Raw genomic sequence first — 8,825 nt, forward strand, 5'->3', positions numbered from 1 at the left:
GTTACATGTAAAGACATTGGAAAAAAAGTTACTGTCTGTCTCTTTAACTAAGCCCAACAACAACAACACAGGACAAAGCAACTGAATGTCAAACATTGTCAGGCACACAAACCCAGAACAATTAGCATGATTGTTTAAGCATGAAGCTATCATATGTGTTAGCTTATAATGCAAAAAAGACGCAGCACCAATTCCTGGTGATTTTACAATCTCCACAAATTTGTTTTGCCTAAATATCTTTTTGTGTGTGTGTGTGTGTGTGTGTGTGTGTGTGTGTGTGTGTGTGTGTGTGTGTGTGTGTGTGTGTGTGCGCAAATGTTGTGTAACGACGCTGTGGTGCTGGCAATGACAAAGATGAAGACGATGATGATGAAGTGATGAACCCAAGTGCAGTTTATTTTTAAAATGTGGAATCCCAAAACCCTGACTACAAACGTGTACTAAACATAAACATGAACAAAACAAACTTGACATGACTAGACTATGAACTTGGCATAAACAAAACAACAAAGTTACATTCACAATACCTAACACCAGACAATGGCAATGGCTTAAATGCAAGGACATGGTTAACAAGAAAACAAGACAACCAATCACAAGACTAAACTATAAACAAGATAACAAGACTAAATTAACTTTAACCAATGAAAAGACAAGACTAATAACAAAGTAATCAAACAATGAACCAATGAAAACAAGACACATGAACAGGGGAAACACGTGAAAAGATCACATGAGGGAACAGGAAATCACATGACATGACACCACATGACCTGAACAGGAACTAAACTTGAAAATAAAAGACATGAAAACAAAAACAACACACATAAATGTGACATGTTGGTTAAGTTATTTTTGTACAAGTACACCTGTTGTAAAATTAGAACATGAATATCTGTGTAACAGATGCTCATCATGCCTTTGATGCACATTTTAATAATACTTTGTAGGAGGCCTCTGTCTCTGTCATTCATAATGTAAAGTGTTATAATTGTTTTTTTAAAAAAAACATCACAATCATGAAAAAACAATGAATAACAGTTCCACTTTTTTAGGATCTAGTCTTGGTGGCAAACTTCCTTTGGCATTTGATTTCTTCCTGTTAATGAATGTGCAGCCATCTCCTTGCGGGTGAAGTACTGGGACATCAAGTCCTGTAGCATGGGCTGTGGTGTCTTTGCCGTAGACTGCATTCCTTTGTGGGAGCGCTAGAATGTAATTCCAGTGAAGATAGTCCATAAGCTAGATCAAAGTTGGCCAAATCTATGTGGTATTCCTAAAGGGATAGTTCACCCAAAAATGAATATTCTCTCATCATTAACATACCCTCGTGCCAACCCAGATTTGTATGATTTGTTTTCTTCTGTTGAACACAATTTAAAAAACAAATTCAGCTCTGTAGGTCCTTACAATGCAAGTGAACAGGGTCCAAAACTTTCAAGCTCCAATAAGGAAGTAAAGGCAGCATAAAGATAATCCATAAAACTCCAGCGTTTTAATCCATGTCCTCTGTAGTTTTACAATCTGTTTTGTGTGAGATTAAACAAAATATAACTATGAATATAAATATCCTTTTTCACTGTACATCATGCAGTCTCTAGGCAAAATCATGATTTCAAGCTTGATTATACTTCCTTTGATGCATGAGCAGAGCCTCTAGGAAGTGTAATCGAGCTTGAAAGCATAGTCAGGGAGATTGTTGATATCAGAATTTATAATGAAGCAGCAGTTTTGGTCTGTTCTCACCGAACACCGATTAGATTAAAACACTGGAGTCTTATGGGTTACTTTTATGCCGCCTTCCTTTTTGAGCTTCAAAGTTTTGGACCACATTCACTTGCATTGTATGGACCTACAGAGTTGAAATATTCTTCTAAAAATCTTCATTTGTGTTAAGCAGAAGAAAGTATTACACATCTGTGATGGCATGAGGGTGAGTAAACATTTTTGGGTGGACTATTCCTTAAAACAATAACACAAGCAATTATGCTGTTTTTCTGAATATCAGTATGGCTGTGAATTGGCAGTAGGCAAGATGTAATCACAGCCCTGCCGATATTCAATATAAAAACATAATTGCGAGTCTGATATTTATTTAATATAAAAGCTTTATCCACCTTTGTCCTGGGGGTCTTTCTGGGGAAACGGATGTGGGAGGAACTTCTGCCGCAAGTCATTCTTAGGTGTTCTCTACCAAAGACAGCAGTAATTTTAGACCTTGTTTACAGCTGGTATTAGGATGTGATTCAGATGATCCGATGACAAGTGGTCAGCACTAAATACAGGTGTAAATGGGGTGCAAAACCTTTTGTGATTGAATCACAAAACAAAAAACAAAACAAAAAACAACAAAAACAAAAAACAAAAAAAACAAAACAAACAAAAACAAAAAAACACAGGTAGTAAAATAGCATGCATTTGTCTGGCTGAACACAGCGAAGCACCACTCCTTATCTGTCAATCAACCGCTGCATTGAATCAAGAGTTTAAACTCTTCATGATACTGGTATAGCTTTAAAAGGAAATAACTGTCTGATCAGAAAATTGAAAAAGAGCTTATATTTACATACAAGATCTTTACAGATCTTCTCTGTGTGTCTTTCTGTGCTTGGATGAAATTTCAGCTGTACCTGGGAAAAACAGTGGCCCATTTATTTCTGCACTTTCTTTGTCTTTTGTGACATTTTTCCGGTTTATGAATAAATGATGTAGTGATGATATATGTCGTCATTAAATCCTCCCCTCGAAAACCGATCACAAGTGATCACAAGAGATGCATTTGTGCAACAACCAGCACTGACAGCAAGACGACAGCATTTCTCGCCCGACCACGGTATCACCCAAGATATATCTTAATACCAGCTATAAACAGGTTGAGTATTATATAATGTTTTGCTTAAGTTGTTTTAGATTAGAACACATTTCGATGTCCTTACGGAGCTCAAGGATAGCATGCGGTTCGTGGCTCTACATACATCCCGAGGCAACTTCTTTAAATCGTCCTCCCAACAGTGTACTGAGACGTGTGTGTGTGTGTGTGTGTGTGTGTGTGTGTGTGTGTGTGTGTGTGAAAAACAGCAGTGGCATTATGTAAAGAAACTGGCATTTAAAGGGTTAAAATCTTGAAAATGAATGAATATTTAGTAGTTACGATCAGAACTGATGTTGGTTAAAAAAATTCAGTGTATATAAAAAGTCAGTGAAAGTGGAAAATAATATTAATATATAATATTATGGCAATTTTTTTTGTGTTTTTTTTTTTGTCATGGACATTTTTGTCCTCTAAGGTCCTGAGTGTGATTTATTTATTTTTTTTCAATCTGACACTGCACAAAAAATAATAAAGCATCAAAATCAATGTTGTTGCTTATCACTGACATATCCCAGACTGTGATAATAATAATTAAAAAAAAAAAAAAAAAGTTTTCCCTTAGCATTTTGTATATGGAAAATAATTAATATTTTTGTTTGTTTTTTTTCATAAAAAAATTACAGTGGCATTATAGAAACAAACTGGCATTTAAAGGGTTAAAATCCTGAAAATTAACGAATAATTAGTAGTTATGGAAAATAATATTAATATATATTATGGCAGTTTTTTGACGCGGACATGTTTGTCCTCTGAGGACCTCTGAGTAGCTTTTTTTTATTAATGCCAAGGGTTAAGAGTCGATTCTTTTTAGTGAAACAAAATACAGTGCAACCAATGTAGTCCGATTCATGAGTAAAGCACACCTATGTGCCAGTTCTTTTAGGGAATCAACCTTATACACCGCAACCACCGTAGTCAAATTCATGAACAAATTATTCTTATGAATTGGTTCTTAATGAACCGATTCACGAACTCGGATTAGTCGGACTGAATCATTTTAACAAATGCGACACTCTGAAATGTCTAATATATAAATACAATGTACAAAACACATAACGTGAATGTGTGTGTCCTACATAGGTCTTTCGAGCTTTATTTCTACAGTGTTTTCCTAAAAAAAAATTAAAAAAAAAATAAAATAAAAATTATATAAACAAATGCATCATTTTAATAAGATATTAGTTAAATTTTCCGGTTGAAAAGCTGTGACGTGCATGTTCGTAGTGCGCCACGGTGATCCTGAGGGTTCCACCAATCAGAGGAGCCGCCGTTACCATGGAAACGAAATTTCTACAAACGGATTTGCGGTGAGTTGTTTCTCTCTAGCGGAGATAAAAGGTAATGATGCAATACATGGTTGCTAGGTTGTATGCAGTTGCTTGAGTGTTAAAGTGATGGAGTGAAAGAATAAAAAGAGTGGAGTGATGGAAAGATAGAAAAGAGAGTGATGGAGTGATAGAAAGTATGAGTGGTGGAGTGATAGGAAGTGGATTAAATTCTCTAAAGCAGTTATTACAGGGAAAAGTTTTCACACCCTGAATGGGAGTCAATTTAAAATCAGTCCTGTTTGGAAGTCCGGTACGGGAATACCGGAAGTCTGATCAGTTAGAAAACATACAGCAATCAGAGTCAGACCAGTCTGAAAGTCTGTGGCAAGTTTGGTGTTTGTAGCTTGAAAGCTCTAGGAGGAGATACTCTTGGAAGTTTTTGGGTCCCAGAATAATAATAACTAGAAGCTAAAGTTTGTGAACAAACTTTGATGTTGGCTTGAGAAAGCCTGAACCTTGAACCGGGACTGGAACTCGGGTCGCGTTGCGCACAGCTTAGCACAGTAAGATAACATTTATTTGAACGCATTAACGAGAGAGCAATTGTGTGTCTGAATTCGTCTGATATAGGCATATACACTTTATATACAATTTTGTTCAGGATTTTGATGAATAGGAAGTTCAAAATAACAGCATTTATCTGAAATAGAAAGCTTTTGTAACATTATACATGCCTTTACTGTCACTTTTGATATAATGCATCCTTGCTGAATAAAAGTGTTCATTTCTTTCCAAAAAAAAAAAAAATAAATTCTTACTGAACCCCAACTTTGAACGGTAGTGTATAATGTTACAAAAGCTTTCTATTTCAGATAAATGCTGTTATTTTGAACTTTCTATTCATCAAAGAATCCTGAAAAAAAAAATGTACACAACTGTTTTCAACATTGACAATAATAATAAATGTTTCTTGAGCAACAAATCAGCATATTAGAATGATTTCTGAAGGATCATGTGACACTGAAGACTGGAGTAATGATGCTGAAAATTCAGCTTTACATCACAGGAATAAATTGCATTTTAATATATATATATATATATATACACACACACACACATTATATATATATATATATATACAGTATGTGTGTGTGTGAAATATATATATATATATATATATATATATATATATATACAGGTGCATCTCAATAAATTAGAATGTCGTGGAAAAGTTCATTTATTTCAGTAATTCAACTCAAATTGTGAAACTCGTGTATTAAATAAATTCAATGCACACAGACTGAAGTAGTTTAAGTCTTTGGTTCTTTTAATTGTGATGATTTTGCTCACATTTAACAAAAACCCACCAGTTCACTATCTCAAAAAATTAGAATACATCATAAGACCAATAAAAAAAAACATTTTTAGTGAATTGTTGGCCTTCTGGAAAGTATGTTAATTTACTGTATATGTACTCAATACTTGGTAGGGGCTCCTTTTGCTTTAATTACTGCCTCAATTCGGCATGGCATGGAGGTGATCTGTTTGTGGCACTGCCGAGGTTGTATGGAAGCCCAGGTTTCTTTGACAGTGGCCTTCAGCTCATCTGAATTTTTTGGTCTCTTGTTTCTCATTTTCCTCTTGACAATACCCCATAGATTCTCTATGGGGTTCATGTCTGGTGAGTTTGCTGGCCAGTCAAGCACACCAACACCATGGTCATTTAACCAACTTTTGGTGCTTTTGGCAGTGTGGGCAGGTGCCAAATCCTGCTGGAAAATGAAATCAGCATCTTTAAAAAGCTGGTCAGCAGAAGGAAGCATGAAGTGCTCCAAAATTTCTTGGTAAACGGGTGCAGTGACTTTGGTTTTCAAAAAACACAATGGACCAACACCAGCAGATGACATTGCAACCCAAATCATCACAGACTGTGGAAACGTAACACTGGACTTCAAGCAACTTGGGCTATGAGCTTCTCCACCCTTCCTCCAGACTCTAGGACCTTGGTTTCCAAATGAAATACAAAACTTGCTCTCATCTGAAAAGAGGACTTTGGACCACTGGGCAACAGTCCAGTTCTTCTTCTCCTTAGCCCAGGTAAGACGCCTCTGACGTTGTCTGTGGTTCAGGAGTGGCTTAACAAGAGGAATACGACAACTGTAGCCAAATTTCTTGACATGTCTGTGTATTGTGGCTCTTGATGCTTTGACCCCAGCCTCAGTCCATTCCTTGTGAAGTTCACCCAAATTCTTGAATCGATTTTGCTTGACAATCCTCATAAGGCTGTGGTCCTCTCGGTTGGTTGTGCATCTTTTTCTTCCACACTTTTTCCTTCCACTCAACTTTCTGTTAACATGCTTGGATACAGCACTCTGTGAACAGCCAGCTTCTTTGGCAATGAATGTTTGTGGCTTACCCTCCTTGTGAAGGGTGTCAATGATTGTCTTCTGGACAACTGTCAGATCAGCAGTCTTCCCCATGATTGTGTAGCCTAGTGAACCAAACTGAGAGACCATTTTGAAGGCTCAGGAAACCTTTGCAGGTGTTTTGAGTTGATTAGCTGATTGGCATGTCACCATATTCTAATTTTTTGAGATAGTGAATTGGTGGGTTTTTGTTAAATGTGAGCCAAAATCATCACAATTAAAAGAACCAAAGACTTAAACTACTTCAGTCTGTGTGCATTGAATTTATTTAATACACGAGTTTCACAATTTGAGCTGAATTACTGAAATAAATGAACTTTTCCATGACATTCTAATTTATTGAGATGCACCTGTATATATATATATATATATACACATACATATACACACACACACACACACACACACACACATTATACAGTGGTGTGAAAAAGTGTTTGCCCCCTTCCTGATTTCTTATTTTTTTGCATGTTTGTCACACTTAAATGTTTCAGATCATCAAACAAGTTTAAATATTAGTCAAAGATAACACAAGTAAACACAAAATGCAGTTTTTAAATGAACGTTGTTATTATTAAGGGAAAACAAAATCCAAACCTACATGGCCCTGTGTGAAAAAGTGATTGCCCCCTAAACCTAATAACTGGTTGGGCCACCCTTAGCAGCAACAACTGCAATCAAGCATTTGCAATAACTTGCAATGAGTCTTTTACAGCGCTGTGGAGGAATTTTGGCCCACTCATCTTTGCAGAATTGTTGTAATTCAGCCACATTGGAGGGTTTTCGAGCATGAACTGCCTTTTTAAGGTCATGCCACAGCATCTCAATAGGAATGCAGGTCAGGACTTTGACTAGGCCACTCCAAAGTCTTCATTTTGTTTTTCTTCAGCCATTCAGAGGTGGAATTGCTGGTGTGTTTTGGATCATTGTCCTGCTGCAGAACCCAAGTTCGCTTCAGCTTGAGGTCTCGAACAGATGGCCGGAAATTCTCCTTCAGGATTTTTTGGTAGACAGCAGAATTCATGGTTCCATTTATCACAGCAAGTCTTCCAGGTCCTGAAGCAGCAAAACAGCCCCAGACCCTCACACTACTACCACCATATTTTACTGTTGGCATGATGTTCTTTTTTCTGAAATGCGGTGTTACTTTTACGCCAGATGTAATGGGACACACACCTTCCAAAAAGTTCAACTTTTGTCTCGTCAGTCCACAGAGTATTTTCCCCAAAGTCTTGGGGATCATCAAGATGTTTTCTGGCAAAAATGAGACGAGCCTTAATGTTCTTTTTGCTCAGCAGTGGTTTTCGTCTTGGAACTCTGCCATGCAGGCCATTTTTGCCCAGTCTCTTTCTTATGGTGGAGTCATGAACACTGACCTTAACTGAGGCAAGTGAGGCCTGCAGTTCTTTGGATGTTGTTGTGGGGTCTTTTGTGACCTCTTGGATGAGTCGTCGCTGCGCTCTTGGGGTAATTTTGGTCGGCCGGCAACTCCTGGGAAGGTTCACCACTGTTCCATGTTTTCGCCATTTGTGGATAATGGCTCTCACTGTGGTTCTCTGGAGTCCCAAAGCTTTAGAAATGGCTTTATAACCTTTTCCAGACTGATAGATCTCAATTACTTTCTTTCTCATTTGTTCCTGAATTTCTTTGGATCTCGGCATGATGTCTAGCTTTTGAAGATCTTTTGGTCTACTTCACTTTGTCAGGCAGGTCCTATTTAAGTGATTTCTTGATTGAGAACAGGTGTGGCAGTAATCAGGCCTGGGTGTGGCTAGAGAAATTGAACTCAGGAGTGATAAACCACAGTTATGTTTTAACAGGTGGGGCAAACACTTTTTCACACAGGGCCATGTAGGTTTGGATTTTGTTTTCCCTTAATAATAACAACCTTCATTTAAAAACTGCATTTTGTGTTTACTTGTGTTATCTTTGACTAATATTTAAACTTGTTTGATGATCTGAAACATTTAAGTGTGACAAACATGCAAATAAATAAGAAATCAGGAAGGGGGCAAACACTTTTTTCACACCAATGTGTGTGTGTGTGTGTATATATACACTATATTGCCAAAAGTATTCGCTCATCTGCCTTTAGACGCATATGAACTTAAGTGACATCCCATTCTTAATCCATAGGGTTTAATATGACGTTGGCCCACCCTTTGCAGCTATAACAGCTTCAACTATTATGGGAAGGCTTTCCACAAGGTTTAGGAGTGTGTTTATGGGAATTTTTGACCATTCTTCCAGAAGCGCATT

The 8,825-nt window shown here is 37.2% G+C and overlaps 1 long non-coding RNA gene across 1 annotated transcript in view; it reads right to left on the minus strand.

The window, feature by feature from the left end:
- Positions 1 to 270: 270 nt before the first annotated feature.
- The window catches only part of LOC127428354 (uncharacterized), a 12,358-nt gene continuing 3,803 nt past the window's right edge, over positions 271 to 8,825 (minus strand). Inside the window, exons 2-3 of the long non-coding RNA XR_007895091.1 lie at positions 2,118 to 2,190; positions 271 to 1,208 (exon numbers count right to left, since the gene is read on the minus strand). This is a non-coding gene — a long non-coding RNA (uncharacterized LOC127428354). The remainder of the gene's footprint in view (positions 1,209 to 2,117; positions 2,191 to 8,825) is intronic.

This window comes from Myxocyprinus asiaticus, chromosome 37, assembly GCF_019703515.2.
Source record: "Myxocyprinus asiaticus isolate MX2 ecotype Aquarium Trade chromosome 37, UBuf_Myxa_2, whole genome shotgun sequence".
NCBI classification, from domain to species: domain Eukaryota; kingdom Metazoa; phylum Chordata; class Actinopteri; order Cypriniformes; family Catostomidae; genus Myxocyprinus; species Myxocyprinus asiaticus.